This window comes from Triticum aestivum, chromosome 1B (assembly GCF_018294505.1).
Source record: "Triticum aestivum cultivar Chinese Spring chromosome 1B, IWGSC CS RefSeq v2.1, whole genome shotgun sequence".
In the NCBI taxonomy this organism is placed as follows: Eukaryota; Viridiplantae; Streptophyta; class Magnoliopsida; order Poales; family Poaceae; genus Triticum; species Triticum aestivum.
This window is the reverse complement of record NC_057795.1, coordinates 190,564,079-190,576,266: the sequence shown is the minus strand read 5'-3', so window position 1 is coordinate 190,576,266 and position 12,188 is coordinate 190,564,079. Positions and strand designations below refer to the sequence as shown.

The 12,188-nt window shown below is 40.9% G+C and overlaps 1 long non-coding RNA gene across 1 annotated transcript; it reads right to left on the bottom strand.

The window, feature by feature from the left end:
- Nucleotides 1-10,530: 10,530 nt before the first annotated feature.
- On the bottom strand, nucleotides 10,531-11,778 carry LOC123089341 (uncharacterized). Its single transcript, XR_006442259.1, has 3 exons — nucleotides 11,443-11,778; nucleotides 10,866-10,929; nucleotides 10,531-10,765 (listed from the first exon to the last, which is right to left on the bottom strand). It is a non-coding gene; the product is annotated as an uncharacterized lncRNA (long non-coding RNA).
- Nucleotides 11,779-12,188: the final 410 nt, after the last annotated feature.

Here is a 12,188-nt window from a genome sequence, read left to right as displayed (position 1 = left end):
GCAAACAACCCCCTTACTCGGGTTTAAGCTTCTGGCACTCTAGCAACCCACTATAAGAGAATAATGAACATATTTCAAACCTTACATCAGGAATCCCTCATGCTTGCGCGATATGGAGAGCACCATAGGACAACACCAAAATAAAACATACAACTCAAACCAATCTAGATCATCAATCAACCCAAAAGACAAAAGAAATCTACTCAAAACATCCTAGGTTGGCAACACATCGTTGGATCATAATATGTGGCATAAAGCACCATGTTCAAGTAGGGGATTACAGCGGGGTGCAGGAGAGTGGACTGCCAAAAAGAGATGAGGAAGGTGATGAAGATGGTGATGTTGATGAAGATGATCACCGTGGCGATGGTTCCCCTGGCGGCACTCTGACACCGCCGAGAGAGGGGGGAGAGAGTCTCCCCCTTGTGCTTCCTCCTCCATGGCCTCCCCCCTAGATGGGGAGAGGTTCTCCCTCTGGTCCTTGGCCTCCATGGTGATGATGGCCCCCTCCGGCTTCCTCCTCCATGGCCTCCAGTGATGATGGCCCCTCCGACAGGGTGCCGGAGAGGGCCTAGATTGATTTTTCGTGGGTACAAAGGCTTGTGACGGTGGAACTTCTCGTCTAGGGTTCTTTTCAGGGGTTTTGGTACTTATAATAAAACTAACATCGGTCTCACATCAAGGAGGTGCCCGAGGGGCCCACAAGCCGCCTCTACGCGCTCTGGGGGTGGGCGCGCCCCTGAGGCTTGCGGCTTCCTCATGAAGCTTCTGGTCCTTCCTCGATGCTTCAGGGGTCTCTTTTGGTCTACAAAAAATCACCATAAATTTTCATCTCATCCCGAGAACTTTTATTTCTGCACAAAAAAATGACACCACGGTAGTTCTGCTAAAAACAACATCAGTCCGGGTTAGTTCTAATCAAATCATACCAAAACCATATAAAAGTGTTGTAAACATGGCACGAATACTTCATAAATTATAGATACATTAGAGACATATCAGCATCCCCAAGCTTAAATCATGCTCATCCTCGAGTAGGTAAATGATAAAAGAAATAATTTATGAAGTGTGAATGCTAGCATAGTGCATAAATTTGATCAATGAAAGTCCCAAACACTTTTTCTAGCATCATTATATATCATAAACAGTAGCTCATCTCATAAAACTTCTCATGATCAAGTAACAAGCTATTCACATGTTAAAGTATAGACCATAAAGTTTCTTAGAAACTAACAAACTATGTTCTCAGTCACCAAACAATTGCAATTCATCTTACTTTCAGGAAGGGTCTATGTAAGAGCTCCGATTTAGCAAATTCCACATATTCAACTATCATATAGTCTTCCATGATTGCTAACACTCAAAGCATATTTTTAGAACTAATAGCATACATCGAACATAGAGAAAGATAGGGGCTTTAATGTTTAGCCTCCCAACTTATTTAGCATATAGATAATTGTCAACAATAATAATTTATGATCAAATATATTTGAATGGCCATATATGCTTGGATCTTTCCCACCACATGATGCTTGCCAACTAAAGAATGATTAAGGTTGAAATAAGAAGGAATACTATTGACTCTTGAATAAAGAGATAGGCCCTTCGCAAAGGGAAGCAGAGGTTTTCATGCACTTTTTAATTTTGGATATGCAAGCCCTTAATGTAAAGGAACGTCACATTGTATTGCCCTTTGTGATAGCAACCTTTATTATGCAGTTCATTGCTTTTATTTATTTACCATCACAAGTTCGTACAACGCTTATTTTCCCTTTATAATAAAAGATCTTACATATTTAGGAGCAATTTTTATTGCTTTTTGTACCAATGACAACTTACTTGAAGAATCTTATTCAATCCATAGGTAGATATGGTGGACACTCATGGCAAGAAACAGAGTTTAAGGGTTTTTGGATGCACAAGTAGTATCTCTACTTAGTTTAAATTTTTGGCTAGAAAAATACCCTAAGCAAGCACCACATGTTGGACGATACATAACAATATAACTTCTATACAAATATACCCAAACATAACTTATTACATCGTCTTCCTTGTTCAACTTCAACTAATTTGCTCAAGTTTGAAAATAATTAATGGGGCTCACAATCATAGAAGATGTCCAAGATAGTATATTTATATGTGAAATCTCTCTTCCTTCAATATTCTTTCATGAATTGTTCAAGTGACCAATGCGGTGTTTGCTAACTTTCAATAAATTTTACCACCTATACTTCTTATATGCGAAGTCATTACTCCCCATGGGATAAGCATATAAAACAAATATAATTTCATATTATGATAGTCAATTCATTCAACCATTTACTCATAGGATATAAGTGAAGCACGAGAGTAAATGACAAAACTACTCCAAAAAGATATAAGTGAAGATCAATGCGTAGTCAATTAGTTTAATAGCCATGTGAGGACTCTCTCCCATTTAATATTTTAGATCCAATGGTTTTATTCAAACAACTAGTAAAATTAAAATAAGCACCAAGCAAAACACATATCATGTGACGAATAAAAATATAGCTCCAAGTAAGGTATACCGATAGTGTTGAAGACGAAAGAGGGGATGCCTTCCGGGGCATCCACAAAGTTAGTTGCTTGTATATTCCTTGAACTTTATCTTGGGGTGCCTTGGGCATCCCCAAGATTAGGGTCTTGTCACTCCTTATTCTCCTCATATCGATAGCTCAGCCAAAACTTGAAAACTTCAATCACACAAAACTTAACGAAACTATGTGAGATGGGTTAGTATAGTTCACTTGGGTACTGTCAAAGACAAGATTCATAATTTTTTCCACATAATGCCTATTGTACTCTATAACTTCCACAATTTATATTAAGCAATATATGAAGAAAATATGCCCTAGAGGCAATAATAAAGTTGTTATTTTATATTTCCTTATTCATGATAAAGGTTTATTATTCATGCTAGAATTGCATTGATCGGAAACTTAAATACATGTGTGAATACATAAACAAATACCATGTCCCTAGTAAGCCTCTACTAGACTAGATCGTTGATAAAAGAAGGTTAAGGTTTACTAACCATAGACATGTGTTGTCATTTGATAACGGGATCACATCATTAGGAGAATGATGTGATGGACAAGACCCATCCGTTAGCTTAGCATATTGACCGTTCAGTTTATTGCTATTATTTTCTTATTGTCAAATACATATTCCTTCAACTATGAGATTATGCAACTCTCGGATACCAGAGGAATACCTTGTGTGCTATCAAACATCAAAACGTAACTGGGTGATCATAAAGATGCGGTACAGGTATCTCCAAAGGTGTTTGTTGAGTTGGCATAGATCGAGATTAGGATTTGTCACTCCGAGTATCGGAGAGGTATCTCTGGGCCCTCTCGGTAATACACATCATAAGAAACCTTGCAAGCAAAGTGACTATTAGTTAGTTGCAAGATGATGTATTATGGAATGAGTAAAGGGACTTGCCGGTAACGAGGTTGAACTAGGTATGAAGATACCGACGATCGAATCTCGGGCAAGTAACATACCGATGGACAAAGGGAATTAATTATGTTGTCATAAGGTTCGACCGATAAACATCTTCATAGAATATGTAGGAGCCAATATAGGCATCCAGGTTCCACTATTGGTTATTGACCGGAGAGGTGCCTCGGTCATCTCTACATAGTTCTCGAATCCGTACGGTCCGCACGCTTAACGTTCGTTGACGATATAGTGTTATATGAGTTATATAGATTTGGTGACCGAATGTTGTTCAGAGTCCCGGATGAGATCACAGATATGACAAGGAGCACCGGAATGGTCTGGAGGTAAATATTCATATATAGGACGATGATATTCGGGCACCGGAAGAGTTTCAGAGTGCACCGTGTAGTCATCGGGTCACCGGAAGGGGTTCCGGACACTCCCGGTAGGTGTATGGGCCTAATGGGCCAAAGGAGGGACAGACCAGCCCACAAGGGGGCTGGCGCGCCCATCTCCGTGGCTGCCAGCCCTAGGGAAGGAAAGGGGGAGGGCTAGCCCCTCCCGCCTTCCTCTTCTCATGGGAGAAAGGAAAGGGGGGGGGGGGCGCCTCCCTCCCCTGCCTTTCCCCGCACACCTAAAAAGGAAAGGGGGCGCAGCTTGGGGGAGACCCCAAGTAGGATTCAGACTAATTGGGGCGCCTCCTTGGCTTCTCCCTCCTCCCCCACCTATATATATTTGGGAGGGGGGCGCCACACATAACCACGACAATCTCTTAGCCGTGTGCGGCGCTGCCCTCCACAGTTTCGTCCCTCGGTCATATTTTTGTAGTGCTTAGGTGAAGCCCTGCGGAGATAGCATCATCACCATCGTCACCACACCATCATGCTGCCAGAACTCATCCACTACCTCGCCGTCTTGCTGGATCAAGAAGGCGAGGACGTCACCAAGCTGAATGTGTGCTGAAAGCGGAGGTGTCGTACGTTCGGTACTCGATCGGTTGGATCGCGATGAAGTTTGACTACATCAAGCACGTTACTAAATGCTTCCACTTACAGTCTACGAAGGTACGTAGACACACTCTCCCCTCTAATTTCTATGAATCTCCATGGATAGATCGTGCGTGTATGTGGAATTTTTTTGTTTTCCGTGCAACCTTTTCCAACAGTGGCATCTGAGCCAGGGCTATGCGTGGATGATATGCACGAGTAGAACACAAAGAGTTTTGGGCGGTGATAGTCATACTGCTTACCACCGATGTCTTATTTTGATTCCGCAGTATTGTGGGATGAAGCGGACCGGACCTACCTTACATGCCCTTGTACATGAGACTGGTTCCACCGGCTGATATGCAACTTGTTTTGCATAAAGGTGGCTGGCGGGTGTCTGTTTCTCCTAATTTAGTTGAATAGAATTTGACTGCGGCTGGTCCTTGAAGAAGGTTTAAACATCAAACTTGATAAATCACCGTTGTGTTTTTGCATAGTTAAGAACGGTTCTTGCTGGAAGCCCGTAGCAGCCACGTAAAACATGCAACAACAAAGTAGAGGACGTCTAACTTATTTTTGCAGGGCATGTTGTGATGTGATATGGTCAAGATATGCTGTGATATATGTTGATGTATGAGATGATCATGTTTTGTAATATCGACAACCGGCAAGAGCCTTAGGGTTGTCTCTTAATTATTGTATGAAATGGAAGCGCCATGTAATTGCTTTACTTTATCGCTATGCGTTAGCAATTGTTGTAGAATCAATAGTTGGTGAGACGAGGCCGACGCAATGATGGAGATCAAGGTGTCGAGCCGGTGACGATGGAGATCATGATGATGCTTTGGAGATGGAGATCAAAAGCACAAGATGATGATGGCCATATCATGTCACATATGTTGATTGCGTGTGATGTTTATCCTTTATGCATCTTATTTTGCTTAGAACGGAGGTAGCATTATAAGATGATCCCTTCACCAAATTCCAAGATAAACGTGTTCTCCCCGAGTATGCACTGTTGCCAAAGTTCATTATTTCGAAGCACCTCGTGATCATTAGGTGTGATAGACTACGTTCACATACAACGGGTGTAAGGCAATTTTGCACATTCATAATACTTGGGTTAAACTTGACGAGCCTAGCATGTACAGACATGGTCTCGGAACACTCGAGACCGAAAGGTCGAACATGAGTGATATAGTAGATATGATAAACATAGAGATGTCCACCATTGATGACTACCCCATCTCACGTGATGATCGGACATGGGTTAGTTGATTTGGATCATGTATCACTTAGATAACTTGAGGGATGTTTATTTAAGTGGGAGTTCATTAGCAATTTGATTAATTGAACTTAATTTATCATGAACTTAGTCTTAATAGTTTTGCATATCTATGTTGTAGATCAATGGCCCGAGAACTGTTCCCCTGAATTTTAATGCGTTCCTAGATAAAGCTAAGTTGAAAGATGATGGTAGCAACTACACAGACTGGTCCATAACTTGAGGATTATCCTCACTGCTGCACAGAAGAATTATGTCCTTGATGCACCGCTAGGTGACAAACCTGCCGTAGGAGCAAATGCAGATGTTATGAACGTCTGGCAGGCTCGATCTGATGACTACTCAATAATTCAGTGTGCCATGCTTTACGGCTTAGAACCGAGACTTCAAAGACGTTTTGAACATCATGGAGCATATGAGATGTTCCAAGAGTTGAAGTTAATATTTCAAGCAAATGCTCGGGTTGAGATAAGTCTCCAACAAGTTCTATAGCTGCAAGATGGAGGAGAATAGTTCTGTAAGTGAACACATACTCAAAATGTCTGGGTATCATAACCACTTGACTTAGCCGGGAGTTGAACTTCCAGTTGATAGTGTTATTGACAGATTTCTTCAATCACTGCCACCAAGCTACAAAGGCTTCGTGATGAACTATAATATGCAAGGGATGATAAAATGATTCCTGAGCTCTTCGCAATGCTTAAGGCCACAGAGGTAGAAATCAAGAAGGAGCATAAAGTGTTAATGGTTAACAAGACCACTAGTTTCAAGAAAAAGGGCAAGGGAAATAAAGGGAACTTCAAGAAGAATGGCAAGCAAGTTGCCACTCCCGGGAAGAAACCCAAAGCTGGACCCAAGCCTGAAACTGAGTGCTTCTACTACAAAGGGAGTGGTCATTGGAAGCGGAACTGCCCCAAATACTTGGCAGATAAGAAGGATGGCAAAGTGAACAAAGGTATATTTGATATACATGTTATTGATGTGTACCTTACTAATGCTCGTAGTAGCGCCTGGGTATTTGATACTAGTTCCATTGCTCATATTTGTAACTCGAAACAGGAGCTGCAGAATAAACAAAGATTGGCTAAGGACGAGGTGACGATGCGCGTCGGGAATGGTTCCAAGGTCGATGTGATCGCCATCGGCACGCTACCTCTACATCTACCTTTGGGATTAGTTTTAGACCTCAATAATTGTTATTTGGTGCCCACGTTGAGCATGAACATTATATGTGGATCTTGTTTATTGCGAGACGGTTATTCATTTAAATTGGAGAATAATGGTTGTTCTATTTATATGAGTAATATCTTTTATGGTCATGCACCCTTGATGAATGGTATATTCTTGTTGAGTCTCGATCGTAGTGATACACATATTCATAATATTGATGCCAAAAGAGGCAAAATTGATAATGATAGTGCAACATATTTATGGCACTATCGTTTAGGTCATATTGGTGTAAAGCACATGAAGAAACTCCATGCGGATGGACTTTTGGAATCACTTGATTATGAATCATTTGATACTTGCGAACCATGCCTCATTGGCAAGATGACTAAAAATCCGTTCTACGAAACAATGGAGTGAGCTAATGACTTATTGGAAATAATGCATACGGATGTATGCGGTCCGATGAGTGTTGAGGCACGCGGCATGTATCGTTATTTTCTGACCTTCACAGATGATTTGAGTAGGTATGGGTATATCTACTTAATGAAACACAAGTCTGAAACATTTGAAAAGTTCAAAGAATTTCAGAGTAAAGTTGAGAATCATCGTAACAAGAAAATAAAGTTTCTATGATCTGATCGCGGAGGCGAATATTTGAGTTACGAGTTTGGCCTTCATTTATATCAATGTGGAATAGTTTCACAACTCACGCCACCTGGAACACCACAGCGTAATGGTGTGTTCGAACATCGTAACTGTACTTTATTGGATATGGTGCGTTCTATGATGTCTCTTACCGATTTACCACTGGGTTATGCATTAGAGATAACCGCATTCACGTTAAATAGGGCACCATCTAAATCCATTGAGACGACACCGTATGAACTGTAGTTTGGTAAGAAACCTAAGCTATCGTTTCTTAAAGTTTGGGGTCGTGACACTCATGTAAATATACTTCAGCCAGAGAAGCTCGAACCCAAATCGGAGAAGTGTGTCTTCATAGGATACCCTAAGGAAACAATTGGGTAGACTTTATACCACAGATCCGAAGGCAAGATCTTTGTTGCCAAGAATGGATCCTTTCTAGAGAAGGAGTTTCTCTCGAAAGAAGTGAGTGGGAGGAAAGTAGAACTTGATGAGGTAATTGTACCTTCTCTCGAATTGTAAAGTAGCACATCAGATAAATTCGTTCCTGTGATGCCTACACCAACTAGAGAGGAAGCTAATGATGATGATCATGAAACTTCAGATCAAGTTACTACTGGACCTTGTAGGTCGAACAAAACATGTTCCGCACCAGAGTGGTATGGTAATCCTGTCCTGGAAGTCGTGTTACTAGACCATGGCGAACCTACAAACTACGAAGAAGCTATGATGAGCCCATATTCCGATAAATGGCTTGAGGCCATGAAATCTGAGACATGATCCATGTATGAGAACAAAGTATGGACTTTGGTGGACTTGCCCAATGATCGTCAAGCCATTGAGAATAAATGGTTCTTCAAGAAGAAGACGAATGTTGATGGTAATGTCACCATCTACAAAGCTCGACATGTCGCGGAAGGTTTTCGACAAGTTCAAGGGGTTGACTATGATGAGACCTTCTCACCCGTAGCGGTGCTTAAGTCAGTCCGAATCATGTTAGTAATTGCCGCATTTTATAATTATGAAATCTGGCAAATGGACGTCGAAACTGCATTCCTTAATGGATATCTTAAAGAAGAGTTGTATATGATGCAACCATAAGGTTTTGTCAATCCTAAAGGTGCTAACAAAGTGTGCAAACTCCAGCGATCCATCTATGGACTGGTGCAAGCATCTCGGAATTGGAATATATGCTTTGATGAGGTGATCAAAGCATATGGTTTTATACAGACTTATGGTGAAGCCTGTATTTACAAGAAAGTGAGTGGGAGCTCTGTATCATTTCCGATATTATATGTGGATGACATATCATTGATTGGAAATGATATAGAATTTCTAGATAGCACAAAATGATACTTGAATAAGAATTTTTCAATGAAAGACCTCGGTGAAGCTGCTTATATGTTGGGCATCAAGATATATAGGGATAGATCAAGACGCTTAATAGGACTTTCACAAAGCACCTACCTTGATAAAGTTTTGAAGAAGTTGAAAATGGATCAGTCAAAGAAAGGGTTCTTGCTTGTGTTAAAAGGTGTGAAATTGAGTCAGAATCAAAGCCCGACTACTGCAGAAGGTAGAGAGAAAATGAAAGTCATTCCCTATGCCTCAGTCATAGGTTCTACCATGTATGCTATGCTGTGTACCAGACCTGATGTGTGCCTTGCCATAAGTTTGGCAGGGGGGTACCAAAGTAATCTAGGAGTGGATCACTAGACCGTGGTCAAGAACATCCTGAAGTACCTAAAAAGGACCAAGAATATGTTTCTCATTTATGGAGGTGATGAAGAGCTCGTCATAAATGGTTACGTCGATGGAAGCTTCGACACTGATCCGGGTGACTCTAAGTCACAAACTGGATACGTATTTATATGGAATGATGGAGCGGTCAGTTGGTGCAGTTCCAAGCAGAGCGCCGTGGCGGGATCTACGTGTGAAGAGGAGTACATAGCTGCTTCGGAAGCAGCACATGAAGGAGTCTGGATGAAGGAGTTCATATCCAATCTAGGTGTAATACCCAGTGCATCAGGTCCATTGAAAATCTTTTGTGACAACACTGGAGCAATTGCCTTAGCAAAGGAATCCAGGTTTCACAAGAGAACCAAACACATCAAGAGACGCTTAAACTCCATTCGTGAAAAGGCCAATGATGAAGAAATAGATGTTTGCAAAATACATACGGATCTAAATGTAGCAGACCTGTTGACCAAGCCTTTTCCGCGAGCAAAACATGATCAGCACCAAGACTCCGTGGGTGTTAGATTCATCACAATGTAATCTAGATTATTGACTCTAGTGTAAGTGGGAGACTAAAGAAAATATACCCTGGAGGCAATAATAAAGTTGTTATTTTATATTTCCTCTTCATGATAAAGGTTTATTATTTATGCTAGAATTGTATTGATCGGAAAGTTAAATACATGAGCGAATGCATAAAAAATACCGTGTCCCTAGTAAGCCTCTACTAGATGATATGTCTCCGACGTATCTTTAATTTTTGATTGTTCCATGCTGTTATATTATCATTTTTAGATGTCTTACAATCATTTTATAGCAACTTTATATCATTTTTTGGGACTAACCTATTGACTAAGGATGGCAATGGATCGGGTTCGGCCCGGGTTGAACAATATCAAATCCATATCCGAATCCACGAGGATGTTCTTTGCCCATCCATGAATATACACACGGGCTAAAAGTTGTATCCATGTCCAAACCCGATGGATATCCATAACCCATGGATATCCATCTGGTCGCATCCAAACATGTATACATAATACCTTGAAAAATCCCATAACATAGCATAACATTCACATAAAGACCCAGATTCTCGCAAAATGGCATTGCACAACTGCACAATATCAAATAACTTTTCAAATGCTCACTAAATGACATTGGAGAAGTGCGCTACATAAAGTAATCTCTCAAATTCTCATAGAATGACATAGTAGAACATCAAATAAGCATAAGTACGAAATTCCAGCCTTAGTTCCTTACAGAATGACATATATAAAAATAGCAACATAATTTCTCAGGCATGGTTTATTAGAAAATGACATAGGAATAGCCAACATAATATCTCAACCTTAGTTTCTTACAGCCAGAAGACATAAGGACATCACAATCTCATTACAAATGGAGGTATTCTTCTAGGCATCATCTTCTTTCTTCGCCGCATGACAATCCGAGTTATGATAGGCTCGGACACATCCTTCATGTGAACGATCATAAGAACAATAATTAAAATCATGGAAATAAACAACCAATATTGTATCATGTAAAAATCAACAATAACAAGTTCAATATGTTACCATAGTTTATCCTCATCATCAAGAGCACTTTGAAATGCCGCAAAGAGACTGGACTTGCTATCCCCTGATGCAAGATTTAAGTGATGAAGGAACACTTAGTAACAAATTAACTATTGTGTAATATAAATTGGATGAAAGAAAAAACTCCTTAATTTCAGTTAAAGTGAAACTAGGTATGTAATGTCTGAATTGTACAAATTCTGTACCTAAATTACAATTTTTTTACAACCAAAGTAACTAATAACTAAAGCCACGGACTATAACATCTTTACTGCACCTGACATGATTGAGCACATGCTTTATTTGAAAAAAATCTCTTGCCGAACTGTACAAATTCGGTACCTAAATTACAATTTTTATAACCCAAAATACTAATAACTAAAACCACAAACTGTGAGCTGTTTTCTTCTGTACATGTCTTTTCTCTTGCCACGAACTAACAAACAGAAATTGACCACTACAAATCTACAGTATTGGTCTCTACTCCAATCACTAATAAAAAGTCACGAACGAGCATGTCATACACATCCACGCACAAGAACGCTAGACGTACATGAGCAGGAACAAAAAAACTTACCCTAACGGTTGGTTGTTTGGCGTGGTCGTCGCGTCGACGACGCGGTCCTGCTCCTCGTCGTGGTCTGTGCCCGCCTTGCTGCATGTTTGTGCCGCCATAATCCTGGTCGTGCGCGCCGCCGCACGCTGCATCATCGTTCTCCACCTCTATGTCGCATGTGCGAACTGGTGGTATGCTGCGTTCTTGGAAAAGCTGAGATGGAGGAGTTGGGGGATCTATGGAGATGGAGTCGGCCAGCCACCTGCGCGTGGAGTTGGCTGCTACAGTGCGGCCACGTGTGGACAGCAGCGTCGGCTATATCTAGGTCCGCAGGAGTAAGAGTCGAGGAGACAAAAAGATCCTTAATGGCGATTGACGAGTCGTTTACCAAGGAGATGAGAACAGGAAGGAGCGGTGGAGTAATTACTCAATGGGGATTAAGGAAATTTCCTTCATTTTTTATAATATAATAAAGAAAAGTAACAGGGTATACACTTGCGGGTCGGGTTCGGGTATATCCACGGGTATAAACTTATACCCATGCCCTATCCATGATTAGTCGGGTCGGGTTTGGACGCTGTCCATGGATGTACAATTATATCCAAACCTTTTCCATTCGGGTCGGGTATCCGCGGATATCCGTGTCCATGGATGAAATTGCCATCTCTACTATTGACATAGTGCCTAGTGCTAGTTGCTGTTCTTTGCTAGTTTTTTTTACTTCACAGAAAATCAACACCGAACGGAGTACAAATGCAGTGAAACAT